This window comes from Macaca fascicularis, chromosome X (assembly GCF_037993035.2).
Source record: "Macaca fascicularis isolate 582-1 chromosome X, T2T-MFA8v1.1".
Lineage (NCBI taxonomy): Eukaryota > Metazoa > Chordata > Mammalia > Primates > Cercopithecidae > Macaca > Macaca fascicularis.
This window is the reverse complement of record NC_088395.1, coordinates 159,088,793-159,116,052: the sequence shown is the minus strand read 5'-3', so window position 1 is coordinate 159,116,052 and position 27,260 is coordinate 159,088,793. Positions and strand designations below refer to the sequence as shown.

At 47.6% G+C, this 27,260-nt stretch overlaps 1 long non-coding RNA gene and 1 pseudogene across 4 annotated transcripts; both read right to left on the bottom strand.

The window, feature by feature from the left end:
• Positions 1-2,978: 2,978 nt before the first annotated feature.
• On the bottom strand, positions 2,979-20,504 carry LOC102142620 (uncharacterized). Of its 4 annotated transcripts, none has more exons than XR_006695574.2 (5): positions 20,455-20,504; positions 19,808-19,911; positions 17,713-17,862; positions 15,762-15,870; positions 2,979-4,789 (listed from the first exon to the last, which is right to left on the bottom strand). It is a non-coding gene; the product is annotated as an uncharacterized lncRNA (long non-coding RNA). The 4 variants fall into 4 exon arrangements; XR_012429949.1 differs by lacking the exon at positions 2,979-4,789 and adding an exon at positions 8,882-10,833 and having other exon boundaries at positions 19,808-19,952; XR_010584401.2 differs by lacking the exon at positions 2,979-4,789 and adding an exon at positions 8,882-10,833.
• A 779-nt stretch (positions 20,505-21,283) lies between these two features.
• LOC123571408 (paraneoplastic antigen Ma6F-like) lies at positions 21,284-24,282 on the bottom strand (annotated as a pseudogene).
• Positions 24,283-27,260: the final 2,978 nt, after the last annotated feature.

Here is a 27,260-nt window from a genome sequence, read left to right as displayed (position 1 = left end):
AGAAGGTTTAGCTGGGCAGTTCACTCATGGGATCTCTCATGTGGTTGCAGTGAGAGATGAGTTTGAGAATCGAATAATCTAAAGACTCAACAAGGCTGGGCACCCAAGATGGTTCATTCATATGGCTGGCATTGAGTCACACTTTTGGTACTTGCAGCCCAAAGCATGCTAATTCTTATAAAAGCTCAGATAACAATAGCTCCTCTGAATCGTCATTATTGGATCAATTAAATTTTTTATTTGGACTTTAAGAATTTCTCTGGGAAAATACACAGATGGACAGAAATTACTCCTCCAAATTTAAGACTGTTAGGGGTTGAATTATGTCTCCCCCCTACCTCAATTCGTATGGTGAAGTCCTAATCCTTGGGACCTCAGAATGTGACCTTATTTGAAAATAGCGTCATTGTAGGTGTACATAGTTAATATGAAATCATGCTGGAGTAGTGTGAGCCCCTAATCCAATGTGACAAATGTCCTTATAACAAGGAAATTTGAACACAGAAACATGAAGATGCTCAGGGAGAACACAATGTGAAGATGAAGGCAGAGATTGGGGTGATGCTTCCACAAACAAATGCATGCCAAAGATTGGCAGTAAAGCCCCAGAAGCTATGAGAAAGGTCCCTGAGCAGATTCTCCCTCACCAGTCCCAGAAGGAGCCAATATTGACAATACTTTGATGGTCTTCTGGCCTCCAGAAATGTGAGACATTCCATTTCTATTGCTTTAGAAATTTAGGTACTAAATTGTTTTAGTACCTAGTGTGGTACCTTGGTACAGTAACCCTAGAAAACTAATAAAAAGATTAAACTGCAAATCTTCTAATGGTAAAATGCTGAAAGGTTTCTGAAATGGAATCTGGAATAGATGGCATAACTATTTAATAATAACGAGGATACATGAGAGCCAGAAGAGAGCAAAGGAATGACTTATAAGATTAAAAAAAAAAAAAAAATCTGGAAGTAAAGAGACAAGAACAACTCCCCTCAGTGGCAAAAGCCTGTGCACCACTGCATCCCTCCCCGAGAGCCTATATCCCACCGCTGTTGCCACCATCCCCAAGAGAAAGGCTGAAGGGGATGCTAAAGGAGATAAATCCAACATGAAGGACAAACCATAGAAAAGATCCGAGAGGTTGTCTGCTAAACCTGCTTCTCCAAAGCCAGAGCCCAAGCCTAAAGAGGCCCCTGCAAAGAAGTGAGTGAAAGTACCCATAGGGAAAAGGGTAAATGCTGGTGCTGGCAAGGAGGGGAATAACTCTGCAGAAAATGGAGATGACAAAACAGACCAGGCACAGAAAGCTGAAGGCCCTGGAGATGCCATGTGAAGTGTCTGCATTTTTGATAACTGTGTACTTCTGGTGACTGAAGAGTTTGAAATACTATTTTTTATCGAGTTTTATAAAAATTCAGAATTTTGTTTTACTTTTTTAAAGCTATGTTGTTACTACACAGAGCACTTCATTGTATTTTGGGAGGAAAGGGGCATAGGTCACTAATAGGATGTCTATGAAGCTGGATTGATGTGGGGAAAACACCTTTCCCTTCTAGGTTTCAGAGACTTCCTATTGGTTCCCAAGAGGAGGGATTCCCTGACTTTGACACACATGACCACCTTGGCACAAAAGCCTTGGTATGGAAAAACAAATTGTTTTTATGTCCTCTTCTCCCTTTCCACCTTTCATCATAGACTTAACTCGCTTAAACCCAGACACCTGTTGGGACCTGAACCCAAATAATTGGTTACCAGTGTGTCAGGCAATCTGGACTTTCCAGTGATGCCACTGAGATAGTGCCCCTCAAAAGAGCAGTGGTTCTGTTTCTAGATTGTGGATCATCAGATAAATTCTGCCATTTTCATTTCACTTCCTGAAAGTCAGGGTCAACTCATAAAAGGCTGTTAAACAACATGCTAAATGGGAAATGTCAACCTTCACTCTAAACTTTCCCTGTTCAGAGCATCAGATGACGTCTTCATTGGGTTTTATAGTGGCTTTCTGATTTTTGGTAGTCCATTGAAGTAGGGAATTTGAAATGTTTTATGCTGTGCATGATTGTCTGCCCATGTCCTGCCTGAAATACCACGATTGTTTCTGTAAAGTATCTTTAATAAAGCTGGATACAGTTTGGCTTGGGGAAAAAAAAAAGAAGAATATTTCTTTTACAGGTTAAATTTAAGTAACAATTGGTCACTATCTGTTCCCTTTTCATCTGCCTCATTGTGCTCTAAATAAGAACTTTTACATTTTTCCTGACCAACAGAAGGCCAGGGCGCCACAGGAACAAGCCGTCCTTGATCGTAGGATGATGTAAAGTTACAATTACCAGTTCTTTTTAATCATAAAATTCCCACACAAACAGATAGTGATTATGGGTCAAAATTTTATTTAACTCATTAGTGACGGAGGAGCAGAATGAAGAGCTGGTTTGAAAATATTTGAAGGACTTATAGTTTTGGGGGAAAGAAATGATGAGGTAAATTGCTAAGTTAAATTCAAAACTGATTTATGCCTTATGAGACAATAGGGCCATGGCACTTTGGTGTTATCTTTTCTCCCATTCAGGAAAAAAAACACACCTTTGTTACTTTACAGAATTATAAAACATTTGGACTAAAATGAATTTTTAGTCAGTCAAAGTTAAATTTCTGGGAACAATCAAGTGAGTCCAGAATTAGAAAATTATCCCAATATTAAAAAGTCAGAGTCATCATTTTGCAGCATTTTAAATTTAAAAGCCTTAGAGCTGTTTTAGGTTACCAGCAACACTGAACAGAAGGTAGAGAGTTCCCATGTACCTCCTCTACATTCCCAACACACAACCCCTGCCACTACTGACATCCTGCACCAGAGTGGTACATTTGTTACAACTGATGAAAATACACGGACATAGCATTGTCACTCAAAGTCCATAGTTTAATTAGGATTCTGTATTAGTCTGTTCTCACACTTCTATGAAGAAATACCCGAGACTGGAGAAGTTATAAAGAAAGGAAGTTTAATTGACTCACAGTTTTGTATGGCTGGGGAGGCCTCAGGAAAGTTACAATCATGGTGGAAGGGGAAGCAAACACATCCTTCTTCATACAGTGGCAGGAGAGAGAATGAGAGCCAAGTGAAGGGGGAAGCCCCTTACAAAACCATCAGATCTCATGAGAACTTACTATCACAAGAACAGTATGGGGGAAACTGCCCCCATGATTCAGTTATTGCCACCTAGTCCCACCCTTGACATGTGGGGATTATTACAATTCAATATGAGATGTGAGTGAGGACACAGAGCCAAACCATATTATTCCACCCCTAGTACCCCAAATGTCATGTCCTCACATTTCAAAACACAATCATGCCCTTCCAACAGTCCCCCAAAGTCTTAACTCATTCCAGCATTAACCCAAAAGTCCAAGTTCAAAGTCTCATCTGAGACAAGGCAAGTCTCTTTCGCCTATGAGCCTATAAAATCAAAAGCAATTTAGTTACTTCCTAGATACAATGGGGATATAGGCATTAGGAAAACACACCTGCTCAAAATGGGAGAAACTGGCCAAAACAAAGGGTCTACAGGCCCCACGCAAGTCCAAAAATCTAATAGGGCAGTCATTAAACCTTAAAGTTCCAATATGATCTCCTTTACCTCCATGTCTCACATCCAGGTCACACTGATGCAAGAAGTGGGCTCCCATGGCCTTGGGCAGCTCTGCCCCTGTGACTTTGCAGGGTACAGCCCCCTTCCCAGCTGCTTTCACAGGCTGGTGTTGAGTATCTGTGGCTTTTCCTGGTGCCATGGTGCAAGCTGTCATTGGATCTACCATTCTGGGGTCTGGAGGATGGTGGCCCTCTTCTCACAGCTCCACTAGGCTGTGCCCCAGTGGGAACTCTGTGTTGGGTTTCCTGCCCAACCCCACATTTCCTTTCCACACTGCCTGAGCAGAGATTCTCCATGAGGGCCCCACCCCTGCAGAAAACTTCTTCCTGGACATCCAGGAGTTTCCATAACATCTCCTGAAATCTAGGTGAAGTGTCGCAAACCTCAGTTATTGACTTCTCTCACCCGCAGGTGCAACACCATGTGTAAGCCTTCAAGGCTTGAGGCTTGCACCCTCTGAAGCAATGGCCTGAGCTCTACATTGGCCCCTTTTAGCCATGGCTGTGACGCAGGGCACCAAATCCTGAGACTACACAAAACAGCAATGGTTCCCTGGGCCTGGCCCACAAAACCATTTTTTTCCTTCTAGGCCTCTGGGCCTGTGATGGGAGAGGCTGCCATGAAGACCTCTGACATTTCCTGGAGACACTGAGGAGGAGCACATAACCTGTAATATTCCAGTGCTGGTAACTGGAGCCTGGAATGGAATGGTGCCTTAAGTGGAAGTACTGTTGAAAATTATAAACAATCACAAGGAGAAATAAGTGGAAGATAAGAGTGAGCAATGGAACTTTCTTGCTTCTAAGTAGGAAGAAAGTGGGCAATTTCATGGAAGAGAAACATGGCAGAAGAGGACATGGCTTTATTTATTAGATATTTGGGCCCTCTTGAAAATCACAAACTAGAAATGTTGTATAATACTCATGTGCCATTGCATTTCATACAATTTGTAGGGTTACCTTTTTATATGGTAAGCTTTTGGATATTGGAGCCCCCTTGGTTTTTGTCCTGGGGGAAGGTGAGCTTTTCCTCATTTGTGGCTGACACATTTACTTGACTTGGCCAGTCGGGGTCACCATAATGCCACTGTAGACTGCATGATAACAGGAGGGTCTCCATTAATGAGGTTGAATTTGACACTTCTGGGGAAGACACAGGAGACACAGACATGGTGTAGGCTTCAGAGTGTTGCCTTTAGGATGGCAAAGTAGGATTGGTCTGTGGAGGCAAAATGTCAGAGGCTGCCCCCTTGAAATCAATAGAGTTAGGCTTCGATTATGACCAGCTAGGTTATCTTCATATTGGCCATCAGTTTACATAGGTAATCGCTATATTGGAAACCCCAGTCAACTCATGGAGACATGAAGTTCTGTCCATGCCACATGGTATTGTCATGAGTCCCAGCCCTATGCAATGATCTTATGTATGTGTGCATGTGGGCAGGGTGGGCAGGGTGGTGGTGATGTGTTAGCAGCTGGTACCTGACTTTTTGTTTTTGGTTCTCTGGTGTAGTACTTTTGGAAATTTCAGAAATACCAGGTTTCTTATCAGTCACTGGGGAAGGCCTTCCATTTCTCACTTTATAGATGTCAGGTGTCAAAGAGTACAAATTCATGGACCCAGTATAGTTTTCTCACCAAATGACCTTTGGGAGCTTAGCATCTCCATTCTAAACCTTCCTGTCTTTCACTTTGTTTTTTTTTTGTTTTGTTTGTTTTTTTTTTGTTTTGTTTTTTTTTGTTTTTTGTTTTTTTTTTGAGACATGGTTTTGCTGTGTTGCCCAGGCTGGAGTACAGTGGTGTGATCATGGCTCACTGTAGCCTTGTCCTCCTGAGCTCAGGCAATCCTCCCACCTCAGCCTCCTGAGTAGCTAGGACTATAGGTGTGTGCCACCAGCCCAGCTAATTTTTTTGTATTTTTTATAGAGATGGGGTTTCACCATCTTGCCCAGGCTCGTCTCAAATTCTGGGCTCAAGCAATCTAACTACCTTGGCCTCCCAAAGTGCTGGGATTACAGGTATGAGCCATCATGCCTGGCCCTGTCTTTCACGTCTAATATCAACAGTGGTTGTTAGCAACTAAGGGGGCTGGAGAAAGAAAAACACCCAGGGAGTTTAGTCATCCCAGCATACAACCTCTTGATTGCACCAGCACCATTTTCAGTATACAAGGTTTCCTTGCTCCTATAAAGGAATGATTCACAAAACCTAAACTCCATACTTCAGTGCTAGCTTAAAATTACCAATTTATGCCTAGTGTTCCATTATTGGAACTCTAAGCATGTGGGAGTTATTTATATCCTACTGCTCAAGGTCATCACCAAGGTCTGATTGTAAAAATTCAAAAAATTGCAACCTCAGGCATAAATGGGTTAAATCAATATCCCTTAAAGAAAATGAAAATATCTTTCATAACCAATAGTCCATAACAGGAATCTAAAGCATCCTTCCCCTAATAGTTTACAATAATTATATGTAAAACTTCAGTCCCAGTGAAGTGAGGGTGGGGCTAAGGGGTGATTGGAAGCATAAGGAGCATTTTCCTGGGTGACTAAATGGTGGTTCAGGAATTCACCAGGGTGTGGGTGTGGGTGTGGGTGGCCTTTGCCAAAACTACAATATTTCCTGAAATGCAGGGTTTGGAAATGTGAGGAATCTAGTTGACCTCCAAAAGGCTATACTTTCAGCATGTTTGTTTATAGTAACTTTGCAAGTTATGTGCCAGGATTCCATGGTTGTATACGCTTGGGTCCACGAAGTCACTAGGGAACCAGCCAGAGAGCTTCTGGTTCCTGGGTGGAATAAAGAGCTGAAATATTAAATGCACCAGCACTATTAGCTGCCAATCCTCTGCAGTGGCAGCTTCAGTGCCTTATCCCTGCATGGGATCCAATGTCAAATCACGTAGTCTCTTCTAGGTGGACAGCAAGCCAATGCTCAGATCAGAGAGTCTTTTGGGAGCAGCATCTTTGTTAAACCCTAACAACAGACTAGGGTCAGATCTACTTATGTAAACCTGTAAAATACTAGAAGCTGGTTTCAAAATTAAGTAATGGGAATTCTTGAAATTCTTAAACTGCATTGCCCAAAATAAGAAAAAGTTCAATAGGAGGGCTGATGACAGTTAACTAAATTACAGATCTGAAAGTTAAAGATCAAGGAACTCTCCCAGAAAATGCCAAAAGACAAAGAAGTGGAAACGAACATGAGGAAAAGAGCACTAACAGAATTTCCCAAAAGAGATTACAGAGGAAAAAGGAAGCCACTTTTTCCCCTTCCCATGAGGGGGCCCCGGGGACAGCACCCTTCCTCCACACAGTCCCAGACACACACTGCTTTAGTGGACTACACATGTTCGTTTCTACTTCCTTGTCTTCCTTCTGTGTTCTCCAGCAGGTAAAAACGTATTGCAGAACGTTGTAACTTGGCTGAACCCACTTAAACTCTGATTGGGACATCAGGACGGGCTGCGATCTGACGACAGTTGGACTATATATGTTCCATGCACACATACTCTTAGCATAAATCTGGGAAGCCCTTTCTGTTTCTTAGCATTCTCTGGGGAGAGAGGTTCCTGAACCATCCAGGCTTGGGGGCTGCAAAAGGAACAGCAGCATGCCCAACACTCTGAGCCCTCCTCCCCATACCCCGACTCCACCAACTGCAAATCTAGGCACTAAGCTATCTTGAGGGCCATCCACTGCTGGTGGGAGATCCTAGCATGGGCACATGCCTTGGGGTCTAGGCCCAGGCCACTGTGAGCCTGACAGGTTAAACCTCCCCTCTGCTGCCACCTGTGAGATCACCACCACACCTGAGATGCCACCTTGGTCTGCTTTTGAAGGTGTTTGAAACACTAAAGATTGTCTCATATGACAGGCAGGTAATTTTCATTAAATGTTTGGAAGTGTTTGGCTGATAGGGCCAATGTTTGAAGGTTTGTGGGAAGTTGATGTGGGCAAATCTCCAAATAGGGGCTCAGCCCAGGAGGGTTCTTGGCTTCATGCATGAACAAATTCAAAAGAAAGCCAACAGAGTAAAGTGAAAGCAAAACAAGTTTATCAGAGCAACAAAGTACAGGAAAATGGTTGCTCCATAGACAGAGCAGGGCTACCCCATAAGCACAGTAGCCCTCGTGGATTGCTGGCTAGTTATATTTATAGCTACTCCTTAATTATGTTCTAAATAAGGCATAAGTGATTCATGAATTTTCTAGAAAAGGGGTGGAACCAAGAGTTCCTCCCCTTTTAAACCATATAAGGTAACTTCCAGGCATTGTCATGGCATTTGTAAACTGCCATGGCACTGGTGGGAGTGTCTTTTAGCATGCAAATGTATGATAATTAGCCTGTAATGAGCAGTGGGGGCAACCAGAGGTCCCTTTCATCCCCACTTTGGTTTTATCTGTTATGACCGGTTTCTTTACTATAACATATTTTGACCAGATCTTGTTTTTATCAGTGGGGTCATGACCAGTGCTCAGAAAACAAGTCCTGCTGATCTCCTACCTCAAAATTACTTTGTTAAATGCATAGAATATGCATTCAGATGAATCTTGGCCATTTGTCTTTTATTGTTATTGTTATTAATTGGCTGCTTTCACATTTATGAGATGAATGATAAACAAAAATTAAACAAAGGACAAATAGCAACAAATACTTCTCTGCCTGCCTTCTCCTCCTCCCCTGAGCTATACACATAGCCCCAGGTGGCCTTCAGGGTGATCTAGGATGTCTGGGTCCCCAGCCAGTCTCTGCCTCCATTTATCCAGCATCTTGCCATACACAGCCACCCCACCTCCCCTGGATTTCTCTTGCACTACTGTGAAGGCAGATGCACTCCAACTCTAAGATTCAGCTAGAGTGCCATTAATTAAGAGTTTCTTAATATTGTTCCTGGGATCATGGACCTCTGGCTGAGCTTTCCCCCTAGAGTGCTCCCTAAAAGGTGAGGGCCATGTAAACTGTATTCTCTGTTGCCCCTCTTTTGCCTAGCTCACAAACCACTCACAGGGGGAGTAAACATTGATCCAGGCACTCAGCTTCCTCCTCATGTTCTCTTTCCATTCCTCAGTAACAGAAATACCCCCGAATATCAAAATCTCCATGCTTCCATCCACAGGCTCTGGGAGGAAGGAGCTGGGGGAACTACGTGTATGCAGCTAACACCTGAAGAATTCGATTAGGTCCTGTATGAGTTTCCTGTGGATGCTTTAACAAATTATTACACACTGTGTGGCTTAAAACAACAGAATTTTATTCTCTCACAGTTCTGGAGGTTGGAAGTCTAAAATCAGTATCACTGGGCTGAAACAAGATGTCATCAGGGCCCCACTTTCTCTGGAGGCTCCAGGGGAGGATCCATTCCTAGCTCTTTCAATATCTAGTGACTGCCTGTATTCCTTGGTCTTAAGGCCAGCATTTTCAAACCTGTCTGTCTTCCCTCCTCATATCACCTCCTCCTGTATGTGGGTGTGTGTGCAGACAATCTGCCTTTACCTCCTTATAAGGACAAGTGTGATTGGATTTAGAGCCCACCGAGATAATCCAGGATAATCTCCCCATCTCAAGATCTTTAGCTTAATCACATTGTAAAGACCCTTTTCCCAAATAAGGTAATACATACAGATTCCAGGAATTTGGACCTGCTATCCTTGGGGGGCCATTATTCAACCTACCACAGGTCCCAATTTGTGCCCTGGCTCTGGTCCAACCCATGATGCCCACCCCCACCCCTAGGGTAGCAGTGGATCCTACCAGTTTACAGAGTCCTCTCCACAGCCTCCCTTCCCCTGATCGCTTCCTTTGGAAAGTTCCTGCAGATACTTATCTAAGAAACTTTCACAATAAAACACAGTCAGTCTTGGCTTTCTGGTTGAAAAATTCTTTTTGACCCTTATATGTCTCCCCAACCTAAGAACTGATAGTTCCTGGCTCCAGCCTGGATGAAAAGGTTGAATTTTACAGCTGTCTGTTGCTAACAGCCCTCTATAGGAATAGGCTCAGATTTTTCAAATGCCTCATAGTGGCACACTTGAAAGACAAACAAGCTTCTCTCTTATTAATACAGATCATATCACATAAGTTCACTGTTATAGCATGACATTCTTGATACAAGTTATACAGGGGTGAGAACAGAGAGGAAAAGAGAACATGAAGGAAATACAGAGACCACCCTGCCATCTTCACCTCTTTGTGTAATATTGTGTCTAATTAGATAGACTGACACCAAACTTATCAAAGTACTCACTGGCCAGGTGTGGTGGCTCATGCTGGTAATCTCAGCAATTTGGGAGCCTTAGATAGGAGGATGGCTTGAGCCCAGGAGTTCAAGACCAGCCTGGGCAAAATGGAAAGATCCCATCTCTACAAGAAATGAAAAATTAGCTGGATGTGGTGGCATGTGCCTGTGCCCCCAGTTACTTGGGAAATTGAAGTGGGAGGATCACTTGCGCCTGGGAGTTTGAGGCTGCAGTAAGCTGTGACCACATCACTGCACTCCAGCCTGGGCAACAGAGTGAGACCCTGTCTCGAAAAAGTAATATATTTTTTTAAACCACTTACTGCTGAGAAGGACAGTGAGGTTTAGGAAGTGATCAAAGAGAATTTTTTATTTTTACTTGATTTAATTTTGTAAACATTGAATGAATGTTTTGTTTGTCCAACTGAAAAAACAAGATAAATATGGATGAACTAACACAGAATGATTTCCATGAGTTACCATTTGAGACAAAAAAACAAGACACTAGACAGCACTTACAGGACAATCTCATTTAAGTAAAATAAAACCAAATTATATGAATATATTTACATGTATGAGTGTTAAAGGAATAGGCAGAGTTCTGGAAGGATGCTGACTGAGGAATTCACAGTGTTCACCTCTGGGGAACGAAAGGGATGGGGTGGAAATGTGACTTTCAGTATTTCTTCTATATATCTCCCTGTTGTTTGAATTCTTTACCATGAAAATATAGTCAGGAAGTATAATGGCTGGTTTTGTGTCAACTTGGCTAGGCTACAGTTCCCAGTTGCTTGGTCAAAGTATCTAGATGTGGCTGTGATGCTATTTTTTAAGATATTATTAACATTTAAATCAACAGACTTTGAGTAAAGCAGATTGTCCTCTTCCACAATGTGGATGGGTCTCATCTGGTCAGTTGGAGGCCTTAAGAGAAAAGACCGAGGTCCCTTGAAGAGAAAGGAATTCTGTGTTCAGACAGCCTTTGGACTCAAGCTGCAACATTAACTCTTCCCTGGGTCTCAAGCCTGCTGCCCTACCCTACAGATTTCAGACTTGCCAGCCCCCAACTCACAATCATGTGAGCCAGTTCCTTAATCTCTCTCTCTCTCTCTCTCTCTCTCTCTGTCTCTCTCTGCCTCAACAGGAGATACATCTATCTCTCCTATTGATTCTGTTTCTCTGGACAGCCCTAACTGATACCAAGATGAGAACATAGAAAAGGAGTCATTTTTCCATTCAGGACTCTGCTTCAAAGACATGCTCTTGAGCTGAAGAGTCCTGGCTCGAAATTCTGCCTTTACTGCCCCTATCTGTGTCCTTGACCAATTAAGTTGAACTTGATGAATGTCTGCTTATTTCTCTGTATTAACGAGAGGAGTCACAGGAAAGGCCATTTGCATTACTGATGCACATTGAGCATAACCACAGTTCAGCAAGTACCATTTATTGTTGTTAATAATGTTTATTTTTCATTTTATGCTAAGAAAACTATCGAAAACAATTTAAGGGTTTTGAGCAGGGAAGTGATATAATCTTACCTGTTTTTTAAAAAAGAATTCTGACTGCTATATGGGGAATGCCTAGGTGGGAGGCAAGAGTGGATGAAAGGAGAGCAATGAAGGAGGTCGTTGCACTAACACAGAGGAGTGATTTGGACTAGGATGGTGGTGGAAGAGATAAAGAGAAGTAGAAATGTTTGAGAACATTTAAGGAGTAACAATTTTATTGATTTGACTTCTGCTTATGGGTATAAAAGAGTAGCTTTTGGCAGACAAATGCTCCTATAGAGAACAAGAAGAAAAGTCCGATGAAACATGACAAAAGGATCAGTTTAAAGGCACTGGAGACCTATTAAAATGAATATTGAGGGGCCAACATGCAGGAAAGAAGAGAACCATGAAAGGATGAGGTGGTGCTGCAGACACTTCCAGGTGCAGGGAAGGAGGCTGAGAATTGAGGCTTTACTTAGATGGCCACAGCTGGGGGTCAAACACCCAGTAGAGATTTCCACAGTCTCACAGGGCTGGAGAGACAAACTTGGTGACCTAAGGAGCTGAGATTCCAATGAGAAGTGAGAGATGGAAGACTGTGTCTGTCACACTGCTGGCTTGCCACGCAAGACCAATATTGAATTATGAAGTTGTATGTAGTAAGAAGCTATGGAGCCAAGAAGAAAGCCTTTTGAAAATAGGGCAAGCAAAATAAATAAAAGTATTCATATCATAAAGGAAGAAGTACAACTGTCTTTGTTTGCAGGTAACATTTTCTGTGTGGGAAATCTGATAGAATCTACCCAAAAGATCTATTAGAACTAGTAAGGGAGTTTAGAATTTAGCAACGTTTTAGGATACAGGGAAGGAGAGATTACAGAGGGGAATGAGGAACTTTCTGGGAGTGATGAATACACTCACTAATCTTGACTGTGGTGATGAGTTCACAGGTGTATGCTTATACCAACATTGATCAGATTTTACACTTTAAATACATGTGTGTGAATTATGTCTGAGTAAAGCTCTTTAAACAAAAAGAAACTAGGAGGGAAAGAAGAGGGCTGATAGGTTGGAAGAAACAGAGGAGTCAACATCTGAAGGCCCCAAAGAGGTTGAAAAAGGATCACAGTAGGGAGTCTGTGGTCAGAAAGTAGCATACTTGAGTCACTGATTCTCAAGATGGGACAATTTTAGGAGATGACAAAGCCTAGGGTGTGACTGACTGGGAGTAGGTAGCTTAGGTAGAGGAAGCTTCAAGGCCCACTGCATATTCTGTCTCTGTTGCCTGAGCATGGTTCCACCCCTACCTCTACTCTTTGCTTGGCTAAATCCTACTTATCCTCCATGTCCCAGCATTCATGTCCCTTCATCAAGGATGCTTCCTCTGGCACCCGCACCCTCTTCTGAGGTCACTCTTTAACACATTCTTATAGCACTCTTGTACTGCTTGCCTTCCTTAGCACTTAACCCAGTGATCACATATGCATTTGTGCAATTCTTTCAGCACTTCGAAGCTCTGCGACAGCAGGAACCCTAGACCATTGTGTCCCTAGCATCTGCCACAAGACACAGCAGGGCATAGTTGCTGGGTATTGCATGTATAACAGGATGGTAAATGAAATGTGGCCTATTTTCACAGAACTTTAGCCCAAATCTGAGGACAGGAGGTGCTAAGTCCCTGTACGATCTACATTCTCAATGGAAACATCACACATTGTTTGTTATATAAATGAACTAAAGATGGCCTCTGTGTATTGGCCCCTATGTTGTTTATTTCTTCACTGTAGACTGAGACCTGTTACCTGAAAAGCTCACTGGTGCCCAACTCATATTTTTACACGTCTGATTATTATGATTATTATTTGAGACGAAGTCTCACTATGTTGCCCAAGCTGGAGTGCAGTGGCACGGTCTTGGCTCACTTCAACCTCCACCTCCTGGGCTCAAGCGATTCTACTGCCTCAGTCTCCCAAGTAGCTGGGATTACAGGCACACACCACCGTGACCAGCTAATTTTTTGTATTTTAGTAGAGATGGGGTTTCACCATGTTGCCCGGGGTGGTCTCAAACTCCCAAGCTCAGGCAATCCGCATGCCTCAGCCTCCCAGAATGCTGGGATTACAGGCATGAGCCACCACACCCAGCCTGATTATTTTTAAAACATCCCAAATAAGCAGCTTTTTAGCCATTTAAAGCCTGCCTGCTTTGCATATGCAGAGACTCTCCAACGTGGTACTGACTGACCTCACCCAGACACATAAGCTCCCTCTTTGTTCCTTCTCTGCCCTGTGAGTCCCTATGCCTTCCTTCCCTTCCAGGTGGTGGCCTCTTAGCCCATCCATAAACCTCTGGATAGTCCTGTGCTGTGAGGACTTTCCCTCTTATGCAACCCTGTCCCAGTGCCACCCAATAAAGCTTGTTGTGTTACTGTCCCTTGTGGTCATATCTTTTTCTTTGATCAGCCCTCAAATTCCTTCAACAAACTCCCTGAATTTATTAAATGATGGCAAAGCCCATTCAGCAAACACCATCCCATCAAGGCTACTGAAGAGATTAAACATGTCAGAGGTTATTTTTAAACGAAATTTGTAGGAGCAAAGAGTGCTTTGGCTTTTCTCCTACCCTCCCCAGGAGGGAGGATAAGGAGGTGCTATCTCTAAAACCAAATCAAATGCATCAGTTCAGGTCCTCCAGGAAGTCAAGATGGAGTTAGAAGTGCAAAAAAAAATTATCACAGAAGATAAAGGGGGGATGACACAGAAAGAGGCAGGAAGAACCTTCAGACCACAGGGCAGGTCTAACACAAGTGGAAAGAGAGGGAGAAGGAAGGATTGGAAGGAAGAGTCTCAGACAGCGGTGCAGCTTTCAAAAAGTCATGGCCAGCCCAACGGGGAGCTCTGATGCAAAGATGGCCCATAGAGAAGCCCCACACTGAGCAAAAATGATCCTAGTACTCTGCTGTACTAAGCCTCTGATAGGGAGCTGCCTGGAACTAGCATGGTCTCACCTCAAATGCTGCCTTGGAACCTGAAGACATTCTACCTGGATGCTGTTGACTAACTGCACTCCTTATAACAGGCCCTCTCTTAAAGTGACATCCAAGCAGTGCACTTCCATAGCTGCCACAGGCCATCCTTTGTGCCACACAGATCCACTACTCCATAGTTGCTTGGGAAGCAGTTCCTTCTTGGCTCCTGTGGGCCACTCTTTCTGAAGGCAAACTTAGAAGATAGAAGTTGGGGGCCGAGCGTGGTGGCTCAAGCCTGTAATCCCAGCACTTTGGGAGGCCGAGGCAGGCGGATCACGAGGTCAGAAGATCGAGACCATCCTGGCTAACAGGTGAAATCCCGTCTCCACTAAAAATACAAAAAAAAAAAAAAAAAAAAATAGCTGGGTGTGGTGGCGGGCCTGCAGTCCCAGCTACTTGGGAGGCTGAGGCAGGAGAATGGTGTGAACCCGACAGGCAGAGCTTCCAGTGAGCAGAGATCGCACCACTGCACTCCAGCCTGGGTGACAGAGCGAGACTCTGTCTCAAAAAAAAAAAAAGAAGAACAAGAAGAAGAAGAGAAAAGTTGGCAGGACAAAGTACAAGCCCCATCAGTGCAGTTGGTCCTGCAACTGCAACAGGTGTTCATGATTACCCTCTTCCACTATCCATTCTAGGATTCCCTCACCCTCAACTATAACCTTTGCAGTTTTGGCAGCTTCTTTCATCCCTGAGTGGTCTGAGTCCCTTGTATTCATACCCTTCTTAGACCACTCACACTGTACTTAATCACTTACAGCCAATGAGGCAAGGGAGTACCAAAAGTCACTAGAGAAGATATCTGAGTCCTGAGCATATTCCTCTCTGCTTCTATTATATAATAACAGCAGTCTTGCCTCTTCCTTGATAATTATCTATTACTCCCACCACCATGATGATTCTTCCTGCTTGCTGGTGTCTGTAATCAAGGAATCCTAAAATGCCAGGCAGCAGTGGTGGCTATAAGTACAACTGGAACCCAGGCTGTATTTCCTGATAAGAGTGCCAAGAACCAGAACCTCTACCCTGCAGAGCCTAGAATTGAGGAGACGGGAAGCACAGTGTTGGCCCCTGAGTAGGTCATTGGGAAAGATGGAAAGTGAGGCCACTTTGGCCTCCACCCTATGGCTTCCAGACCCATGTATTCTTCCTACTGGGGACACAGTGCCACATGGACATCTCTGAGTCAGTGCATATACTGCATCCTGCAGGATGGCGCCTCATCGTTGTAGGGTGTTGCCTCTAAGCATGTGCTTCAGCTACACCTCCAGAAGGCCATCCCAACACTCTATCAAGCTAGCAGCTTCTGGGTGGCAGTGTGATACCAGACTATCCTATGCTCATGGGCTCACACACATACCTCCTTCATTCTGAAGTGTGTCCCTTGGTAGGATACCCTCTTGTGTGGGATTCCAGGTCTGCAGGTCATGCACTCTGAAAGCCCCTGGATAGTGATGTTGGCTGAAATTCTGCCAGGAGGAAAGGAAAACCCATACTCAGAATAGGTTTCTGTCCTTGTAAGAAAGAACGGATGTCTCTTCTAAGAGATAACGGACCCAACATGGAGAAATGGTGCCATATTGGGGTCTCAACATTGGTCTCTTTCGCTGGAAGACTGGACCTTCAGAGCCAGTAGCAGCAATAAAGGCCTTGTTAAGTAGGATTCTATGCTTCTGGGCCTGCGAGCAGTCTCCATCTCTCACACTGTGGCCCATTTGTTTATGTGCCCATTGTGTCAGTTCTGGACTGGCTGATGGTGAAGTGTGGCTAATGCCCAACTTGCTGCATCATTTGGTGCACTTGACTGTTCAGCTCCTCTTCCACTGTTGATGCTTTCTGGTGGGTACTCGTATGTGATGTAAACTTTTCCTTCATGCTCACTCCCATATGTTTATCCATATGTCTCTACCCTAGCCCTCCTTGTCTCCAGTTTTCCAGTCCTTTCCTTTTTAGTCCTTTGGCTAGCCCATTGGCCACTGCTCAGAAATCTGTGCATATTCCCACCGTGGGCCACTTCTCCCACACAAAGTAGATGACAAGGTGCACACCTTAAAGTTCCACCCACCAGGAAGATCTTCCCTCCCCACTGTCTTTCAGGGCCGTCCCTAGGTGGGTGTGGCTGGAATATAGCTGCTGTCCATTGGCCAGAGACTGAGCCAAGCCATTCATAAGCAATATTCAGGCCTTTTCCTCCTCCTTCATCTAGCCACGTGAGATCACACAGCCATAGGTGTGAGCTAAGGGAGGGGCACTGATATAACTGTGATGGGACACGCAAGTGTCTTGGCTGCTGCTTCCGTAGCTCACTCACACTTCTGTTCCTGACTAGATGAACTATTTCCATCGTGCAATGGATTGCTGGAGGGTCATCTGACTTTCGCCCGATGGTCGGACAGACCCAGCTTGTAAGGGGAAATTTCAGCTTACAAGTGACACACAGTCACTTGGTGTCCCACGGTCAAGCATTGTCTCTGCCAGGGCCCAGAAGCACACCAGAAGCTGTTTTCTAAAAAGGTGTATGATTCTCTGATGCGGGTGGCATGGCCCTGCTCCAGAACCCTAGGGGCCTGTGTGGCGATCCTCCCATGGGGACTGGTCTTAAACCCTACCCTGCCTCCTTTCTTACCACTGACACCTCTGACACTGCAGGGTCTGTCAGATGAGATGGTTCAAGAGTTGCTTGCACTGCAGCCGGGACCTGCTGCAGATCACTTTCCTGCTCCCTGCCTCTCTTAAATCTCCCAGCCTTCTGTGTCCTCCAGTGTGTCTACCTCAGAAGTTATCTTATGGGTGGAATGTTTTCTCCCCCAAACCCAAAGAGGTCTACCAGGTGTACTACTTTCTTTATGATGGAGGATTCAAGAGGCAGTAATTTGTCTTTTCCTTTGGAGGGGACATCCTGGCATGCCTCCGACCACTGGACCTCTAAAAACTTCACTGATGTAGCAGATCTCTGAATCCCCATAGGGGTTATTGTCCACCCTCTGGAGTGCACGTGTCTTACCAAGGCCTCCCAGTGTGTAGGCTGCCTCTTACTTGTCCTGTCCAATCAGAATGATGATGTCAGTGTAACAGATCCATGTTTCATTCTATGCACTGTCTAGATGACCCACATCTCTTTGGACTATATTATGATAGAGGATAGTGTAACACAGGGCAGAAGAGTTAACATGGTCTTGAGACAAATTGTAAACAAAGATTTTTGTTTGTCTACGTGATCGTGAAATGCTTCTGTCAGTCCATTTTCCATTGCTTATAATCGAACACCTGAAACTGGGTAATTAATTAGAAAGAAATAAAACAGGTCTTACAGTTATGGAGGCTGAGAAGTCCAAGGTAAAGGGGCAGCATCTGGTGAGGGCCTTCTTGATGGTGGGGACTCTCTGAAGAGTCCTGAGGTGCCACAACACATCACATGGTGATACGGCTGCGTTTGCTCAGGTCTCTCTCTCTTCTTCTTCCTATAAAGCCACTAGTATCACTCCCATGATAACCCATTAATCCATTAACCCATTAATCAATGATTGGATTAATCTACTCATGAGGGCAAGGCCCTCATGACCCAATCACGGCTTAAAGCCACACCTCTCAATACTGTCACACTGGGGATTAAATTTCAACATAGTGAGGCAGAAATTTAAAAATAAATATGTATTCATTCACTCAAAAAAAAGTAGCAGGCAAGGCAAGGGTTAAAAAGAAAAAAAACAAGTTTTTGCTCTGCCTAGCAAGCTCACTTCAAGGACAGTTATAAGATAATGCTATTTAAGAAGCCAAGGCCAAAGGAATGGGCTCCAGACACCCCTCCCCTCCAAAACAAGGTTAAAGGAAAAAAAAAAAAAGAGAGAGACACAAATTCCTTTACTGTTATTCCTTTCCCTGGCTTCTTAAGCATAACTATGTTTTATAAATATCTGTATTTAGCCAGTTCTTATTTTTCTTTCAATGCAGCTATAAGGCCACTGGCTATGCAAGGCCACAAGTTAAGCTATGCTGTAAATTATATAACCTATCATATAATTAGCTACTTTTATTTTACTTCTGTAAATCCACTTATAAAAACCCCGCTCTGTCTTTGTTTAATGCTCAGCTTCTTGAATACAAATCCACTAAGCTGGTGTGTACCTAAAATAAACAATCCTCCTGTTCTCCATATTGGTCTCTCCGGTCCTCAATTTCACCCAACAATAGGTTTAGGAGGGGACAACCATTCAAACCACAGCAGCTTCTTATCCTCTTTCCTTGATTGGTTGAAATGGAAAGGAATGCCTTCATCAAACCTATGGCCACATACTATGCACCTAAGGCTTTATAAATCTATTTGAGCAATGATACTGTGTCTGGTACAGAGCGTCTGCAACTGGGATTACTACTTGATGAAGCATGAGGTAGTGTACACTCATTCTCCAGAATTCATCCAATTTCCACAGGGGACAGAACTGGTGGATTAAATGGAGATATGATGGGGACCACCATACCTGTTAATACATCTTAGAGGTCTTTAAAGTGGCTCTAATCTCCATTATGCCTCCTGCAAAATTGTTTTTAAGGTCACCTTCAGAGGCAGATAGATCCCCACTCAAAAATCAGCTAAGATGTTAAGACTGATGACACCACATACACGCCAAGAGGACAAGAAAAGTTTCACTACATATATAATTGAGAGTTTTCAGGAGAGGGAAGCAGTCATCTCCAGCAATTCCAAAATGGCTTCTGGAAGCAAAGGAAGGAGAACGGCCTAGGTTTTCACTGAAGTTAGAAGTGGGGGGCCAAGATGAGAATTCCCACATGGAGACAGGAACTTGCATGGTTTGAATTTCCTTCATGCAGCAAAGAAGGGGGCATGCAGGTTTTTTACCAGCTTGCTCAGAGGTAGGTTACAATGGGAAAAGGAAAGGTCAGTTTCTAGGGAGAATAAAAGCTGAGGCAGGTGCTTCTCCAAGCACTGCTGCTGCTCTGGGAAAGGGAGGCTCTTAGTTACTTGAAAGTTAAACCTTAAAGTGGCCTGTGCTCTGCCTGGCCTTCAGTCAGGAAGAGGTTATGCTAGAAGGAATATAAAGTACAGCCAAAAGAGAACCACTGTGAAAAGAGAGATGACATTGGGCTTTCTCAGGTGCTTGGAACCCATGCCAGCACAGAAATTGCTTGACTTAGTATAAGCAGACCAGGAAGATACTGTGGACATAGACCAGACTGGGCAACAGAGCAAGACTGTGTCAAAAAAAAAAAAAAAATGACAACAAGAAAGTCACGACTGTGCTGTCACTCCCTGTGCAATAATTGAGCTTTCGTTGAATGATACTGAGGGCCTGTCCAGGCAGGAGTAAGAATGTTAGATGTACAAATATACTGAGTGTTTGGGGTGCCATCACAAGCATCAAGGAGGCAGGAGATGGTATACCATACCTGACAGTTTAGGAGACATTTTGAGTATCAAAATGCATCAGCTCCCCCTCAATCCTTCACCTTTGGACTCACTGCCAGAGCGACACAGTCAGCAGGTTTGCTAACTGTTGACAGAAGGAGAACATCACAAACTGGAAGCGGTAGACTGTAATGAAAGCAGCACAGGTCCCAGAATTAAGAAGTCTGGTTCTGCAATTTTGTAACCAGAGCAATTCCCACCAATCTCTTGTCCTTGGTTTCTACCTTTAAACAAAGAGAGGCTTCATGATCTCTGGGGCTAGGGAAAGTAAGGCTCCACTGCCCTGCAGGATGTCAGGATGACGCCACCCCCATGGCGCTCCCTCATCAAACTTCTAGGGAACAAAGTCCCTCCTCACTGAGCCCCACAGACCAGCCACAGTCAGCCCGAGGGCCCAGCATGGTTGGAGGGTCCGGCTGCCTTCCCTGTCTGCACGTCCACACCCCCTTCCCGGCGACAGCCCTGACGACCCGTGTCTGGTGTCCCAGAGGCCATGGCCACCAGGGCTCCTTGCGAAACAAGCTCAGACCGCAGGGGCCCCGTTCAGCCCCCGCGGGACCGCGTTCCCTTCTGCCGGCGACGGTCCACGTGCGGTCACCCCAAGGCCACTCTGACCGCGGCAGCAGACCTTGAGCATGGGAAGGGGCCGCCCGCTCCTTGGGCCCATTCGTGATCCTCGGGCGCCTTCTGGCGGCCAGCGCAGGCGTGGCCTCAGGAGAATCTCTACGGAGGCCGAACTCGCCCTGAAGGGCCGTTTCGCTTTGTGGACGGTCGCATTTTCCCAGCGGGCACTGCGACTGACTGTGACTTTGGTTCCGGGTATGGTGGTGCATGCCTGTGGTCCCAGCTACTCGGGAGGCTGAGGCGGGAGAATCGCTTGAGCCCAGAAGGTCTATGTTGCAGTGAGCTATGATAGCGCCACTACACTCCACCCTGGGCAACAGAGCGAGACCGTTTCTCAAAAAGAATAAAATGACAACCAGAAACATACGACCGTGCTGTCGAGGCTGCAGGAAATGGCGGCGCGCCCAGGCGCACTCATGACGGCTGCGCGCTCGCCAAGGTGCACAGGTGCACACACGTCGCGTACACTGGTGGCGGTTGCACATTTGGACAGGCGACACGTCCCACGCCCGCTACCCAGACCCTGGGGAAGGCGAGGGGTGCCGCTCTGCTCTGCTCCTTTTCCTTATCCATCTCTTCTGTCTTTCCAAAGAGATGGTGAAAGCTCTAGCACTGTAGTCCACACACAGGATAAACGAGAAACTGAGGAACAATTTAAAAATGACCTAACTACAGTTAGGTCATTCTCTACAATCGCTGGCCTACTATGCCCTGACCGTATCCCAGTGACCACAATAGGGTCAGAATTCCAGGCCACTGTTGTCCCCTAGCTCCGATTTTATCCCAAAGAGACCTTTTCCACTAGTTACCCACAGCAGAGGCGAGGCGGGCTGGAACATGAAATGAAATTTATTGAAGAGAAACATGTACTGAAATCATTGAAGAGAAGGGAGCCACAACACAGAGAGAAACTGCAAACAGCAACCACAGGACACAGGTCCTGGGATCCCTCCTCCTGGGGTTCCTGGCAAGGTGCCTCGTCTACCTCCCTCCTGCTGCTGACCCCGCTGCCACCTCCCTCCTTCCCAAGGGCCCCAGGGTCCACCTCTTGCCAGGACGGTGGACTCTGGCAGTGTCCACTGGCTTCAGGGAACCCCCTCCCGAGCCCATCTGCTGGGGCAGGGCCCTGCCCTATGGCCATCACAGACAGTCACAGGACACCACTAAACACAGCAGGGAACAGCCCACCAGGTCGAGGAAACAGTCATGAGTAACAGGGGTGGAACACCAAAGCATGAAGCTCTCCTGGAAGTCTCAGGCAGGGCAGCCCCACTCCATCCCGGGTCCGGCTCTTCCTCCTACAGTCATGGTCACCATCGTGGTCACAGGGTGAGCATCCGCCGTGCCCTGGTGCCTCCTTCCCACCATCTCCTGGGTCTGTGCTGAGGGCCTCTGGGGAGGAGCTGCTCAGAGAAGAACACACACAGCTCCATGAGAACAAGCAGCCACTGGCCTAAATCTACACCAGGAAAGCAGAGGTGGTGTTTAAGATGCAGGACAGGCAGCAGTGAGCAGAACCTGGGCTCGCAGGAAGCTCACAGCACATGCCCCGGGCCTAGAGGCGGTTGCCCAGGTGGGTGCACAACACACAACTTTGCAGAGGAACGACAGCTAGCAGTGGGTGGGCGTCTGCTGGGTCACTGCGGGGCCTACACAGGTGAGGGTGGGCTTCCCAGAACAGGGGGCAGCCTGCCCTGGGGACGGCAAGTGGGGTGACCCTCTTGGGAGACCTAGGCAGTTGGCACCCTTGAGAGGACCTCTTTGCCCCTGTCTCTCCCAACCCAGGACAAGGGGTGGGGGACAGACATCTTCAGGTGCCCCCACCCAGGCCGCAGCTGGCCACTCAGGGCTCCCTCCAGGCCAGAACCCTGGAGACGGCAGAGTTTGGGGCTGGGGCTGGGTGCAGCACTGGGTGCAAAGGAAGGGCACCTCCCCCAACCCCATTTGGTATCAACGTGGTCATCTGGGTCACCGGGAAGGGCTGATGGTGGTGGCCAGGGCCCTTTGGAGGGAGGTGGGGGGCCCCAATCCTGATATGGGATGAGGGACCAGCCCTGGCCTGGCCTCCCCTCTGCCTCCAGGATGCTGCAGCCTGAGAGGAGAGGAGGCCCTGGGGCCCTCTGAGCCTATTTGCCTGGGGAGGATTTGCGCTGGCCCACCTCCCTGGCCCTGTCCTCATTTTCCAACTCCTCCAGGATGAACATAAGCCTCCCTTTGGGGGGCTCCTCAGCCTCCTGGCCTCCTGCCTGGACAAGGCCCTCTGGCTCCTTTGAGCTCTGCAGGGGCATTTTCACCTTCCCCAGTGGCAGGGGTGCCCCTGACAGCCTTTTTGGTGGCAGGAGCAGTCTCAGCAGCATCTTCTACCCCAGGATCAGCCTGGCTGGCGTCCCCCTGGGCTGAGGAGGCCTGGGCAGCATCTCCATGGGCAGGAGCTGCCTGGGCGGCAACTGGGTCTTCACTCTCTGCTGCAGCCACTGGCCAGGCCACACCCTGCTGGCTCCTCACTGGGGAGGCCACCCACACCTCCATCTCCTGGATGAGCTGGAGCAGCCCCAGGAAGCTGGGTGGCCTCCTCTCCAGCTGCATCCCCCTCAGGGTATTCTGGAGGGCCTCCCTAGGGCAGGCCTGAGGCAGCACCTACCGCAGTCGCAGGTGATTGGCCAGGGCCGGGCGGACGGCCGCCTTCTCCAGGGCCATCTGCAGCAGGCCTTCCAGGTGTACCAGGAAGGCAAAGGGCCCCTGCGGGCAGGTCAGGAACTTCAGCCCGGAAGTCATTCGAGTGACCCGGTTCCTAAATACCTGCTCCAGCACCACCGCCAGGCAGTCCAGCACCGCCACAGTTGGGATCTTCCTCCAGGAGGCCGCTCACGACGTCCGGGACCAGGCCACTCAAGCTCTCCAGCAGCCACCTCTTCCTCTCCCTTTCCGACGCATGGTACCACAGCTGCAGCATATCCTTGGCATGCTCCACCCAGCTCTCAAAGGACTCTTCCTCGCAGCCTGGCTGCTCCCTCTTGGAAAAGGGTCTTAGTTCCTGGTAGGCCCTGTTTTCCAGCACAGCCTGCAGGGTGCAGCGCCAAGGCTGGACCCAGGTTCTTGTTACATTTGTCCCTCCTGCCTCACCCATAGCTCCTGCCTCACCCACAGCTCCTGCCTCACCTGCAGTTCCTGTATCACCTGCGGCTCCCTCATCTGACTCTCTTGCCTCTTCTGCAACTCTCAACTCATCTCCAGCTCCTCCCTCACCTGCACCTCCGGCCTCACTTGCACCTCCTGCCTCACCTGTGGCTTCTACCTCACCCTTACCCACAGCTCCTGCCTCACCTATGGCTCCTGCTGTACCTGCAGCTCCTCCATCACCTGCCTCATCTTCCTCACCTGCAGCTCCTGCTTCACCTGCACCTTTGGCCACTGCTTGCCCCTGGGGCTGTGCAGGGAAACTGGATATATCCTGAAATCAGCATCAGGGGCCTGGGGCAGCGAGATCATGTTCCAGTGTCCTTCTTTGCCTGGTATTCAACAGGGAATCAAGCTTCGGTTTAAACCCTCAGCGAACTCCACCAAGGCTGCCCTGGCCCCGAGCTCCTTTCTGAAGTGCTTGGTGAGCACTCGGTACCTGCCCAGGGGCGACAGGGCAGCCCGCATGGCCTCCTGGAACTCATGTTCCTCACAGTCATCAGGGATATCCAGGATGAGCAGGGAGCACTCTGCGTTCGCACCCATCCTCCTGCACCAGTCCCGAAGCATCGCCAGAGCCATCGCAGAGGACTTGAGGGAGGGAGCCTGATCAGACAGGAATGTGTGCTGACTGTTGCAGTCTCTGACGCAGCCTGTGAGTGCAAAGGGGAGAGAGGGATGTTGGTGCCAGTCAGCCCACCCCCACCACACAGTCAGAGACCAGCCACTCCCAAATGCAGGGCCTGAAGCATCTTCCCTGCCCAGTGTCACAGCCCATGCTCCCCCACCCCTACTGCTGCAGCTCAGAGCCCTTCACTGCATCCCCCACCTCCACAGCAGGAAGCATCTCTTTCACCTTGGTGTACAGCCCCTGATGGCAGAACTTACAGCTGGAGCCACTCCAACCATCATATGGAACCCTGCAGCTGGATGTGCCCACCTCCTCTTTCCCAGCACTTGACCAGGAGCCCCCTCCCATCATCCCTGCAACCTGACAACCCCCTCCCACGCCTCCCGTGTCAGCAGCCAGGAGTCCCCTTCCCCCACAGTCAGAGCCCCTGTCTCTACCATAGTCCCCTTCTGTAGCCAGAGGCACCCTGCAGCCAGGAGCTCACCCCACCCAGACTCCTGCAGCAAGGAGACCCTCCTCCCCTCTCCTCAGGTTCCAGACCAGGACCCCCTCTCGCACCTACTGCCTGGGGGCACAGCAATCTGGCTCCTCCCCAGGGCGCCCTCGGCCACTCTGGGGTCCCGCTGGTGCCTGCTCTCTGTCTGCAGACACTGCAACCACCCATGGGCAAATGCCACCTTCAGGCTGTGGAGCCCACTCCAGAGACCACCTCGAGGCCCTGGAACGGGAAGGTGGAAGATCACGCCTCAGCAGTGCAGCTGGGGCTGCACAGGGCAGGGATATCTCAGGTCGGCTGTATTAAGGGCACATGGGCTTCCAACTTCTCCCAGAAGCCTCAGATAGATGAAGGAGAAAAATCTCAGAGTCTCCGGGGGAGGCAAATAGCTAGACAGGGGGAGGCATCCATGTTGCCCTGGGAACGGGACCTGCATGGTAAGGGCTTGATGTGCCAAGGCTTGAGCCTCTGGGGGCAACAGGCCCAACCATTGACCCTCTACCCTCAAAATGGCCTAGTGGAAGTGTTGAGAGAAAAAGGGGGTTGGAAACTGGCAGAGAGAAAGCTCATGCTTAGGGGCAGGGTCTGGAAGCTGGGAGTTGGCGGACAGCCAGGTACTAGGACTCCAGACTGTGTCCCCCAAATCACTACATTCACAGGCCTCAGTAGCTCAGAGGTGACTGAGGCAGAACCTCTGTCCGAGGCATCACCTTCTGTGATGTTGTGATACCAGGCAGCTAAGCAATGGCTTCCAGCACTATTTTCTTGTCACATGAAGGAGATTGATTTAATGGGCTCTCAATGGTTTTTTTTTTTTTTTTTTTTTTAGACAGGATATCGGCCGGGCGCAGTGGCTCACACCTGTAATCCCAGCACTTTGGGAGGCCAGAGGTGGGCGGATCACAAGATCAGGAGATTGAGATCATCCTGGGTAACACGGTGAAACCCCATCTCTACTAAAAAATACAAAAAAATAGCTGGGCGTGGTGGCAGGCGCCTGTAGTCCCAGTTACTCGGGAGGCTGAGGCAGGAGAATGGCGTGAACCCAGGAGGCGGAGCTTGCAATGAGCCAAGATTGCACCACTGCACTTCAGCCTGGGCTGGAGAAGGAGTAAGACTCCTTCTCAGAAGAAAAAAAAAAAAAAAAAAGACAGGATCTCGCTTTGTTGCCCAGGCTGGAGTGCAGTGGTGCAATCTGGGTTCACTGCAACCTCTGCCTCCCAGGTACAAGCGATTCTCGTGCCTCAGCCTCCTGAGTAGCTGGGATTACAGGCCTGCACCACCACACCCAGCTAATTTTTGGATTTTTAGTAGAGACGGGGTTTCACCATGTTGGCCAGACTGATCTCAAGTGATCTGCCCACCTTGGCCTCCCAAAGTGCTGGGATAACAGGTGTGAGCCACCACACCTGGCTGAAGAAGGTGACATCTGCAAATATCTTGCTTAGTGACCATCAATTTAAAATGTTGTCTGCTTTTAACATATTTATTAAAACATTACCAGAAAAGCCTGTTTTTGTTTTGTTTTGTTTTTAATCACAAAGAAAGAAAAACAAATATATTCTGTCATTAAAGGTCCATAACTTCTGGCCCTGAAATGTAATCATAGGCTTCAGACCCTTGCTCCACATAGCCTGGGCAGGGATATGCAGCAAGTAACCCAGCTTTCAGCGGAACCAGCCCTGCCTCAGATCTCCTTACTCAGAACCTGCATTTTTTTAAGATTACCAGGGGATTTATGTGCACCTTGAAGTATGCTACCTGTGCCGCACCCACACCCTTTTCTGGAACAGCACTTTCGGGCCACTGCAGGCCCCAGGATCTTCCCTCTGTGGAAGAAACCTGCTTTGGGAAACGACAGGAAGCAGCTTGGGTACTAGGTGCGTAATATTTGGTCGTGAAATCAGGAGAATAATGGGAGAATGGAATATTTTCAGTCACTGGCTCTCAGTGAGCAGTGAAAAAAACTAATGCCCTTGTGAAATGCAGGCATTAGCTGTATTTTTTGCCCTCCTCCCCTAGAACACAGTCCAGTAAAAAACGGGGGCTATGACTTTCAGGTAGCAAGCGCGCTCACGTGGCCTATACGTTGCACGGGGTGTTTTGCACCCGGCCCTTCACCACAGGCTTGGGACGCCACAGCTCCCCTCCAATGGGGAACAGCCACAATGGCTGCTGGGCCAAATGGCACGTGGCGAGCCTGGCTGCCACCATCGTCCAGCCAATAAACAACAGGACTGGGAGCTATTCTGCAATGTAAGTGGCTCCCAGCTGGGCTTGCATTCTCTGTCCTCAAAGGTGCAGGCTGGCTCAGGCTGGCACGGGGGGGCGGGGTGAGGAACCACCTTGTGGGAAGTAGGAGAGTTTATGTCACCAGTGCGCAACCGTGAGCGGGCCGTGTGCAATTCCGCTGGGGGAGTGGTGTCGTCTCCAGACAACCTCTTCCCGCCACAGCCTCGTGGCGCAGTCGGCACGGAGGCGGCAGCCGCCATAGACGTGTGGTGGT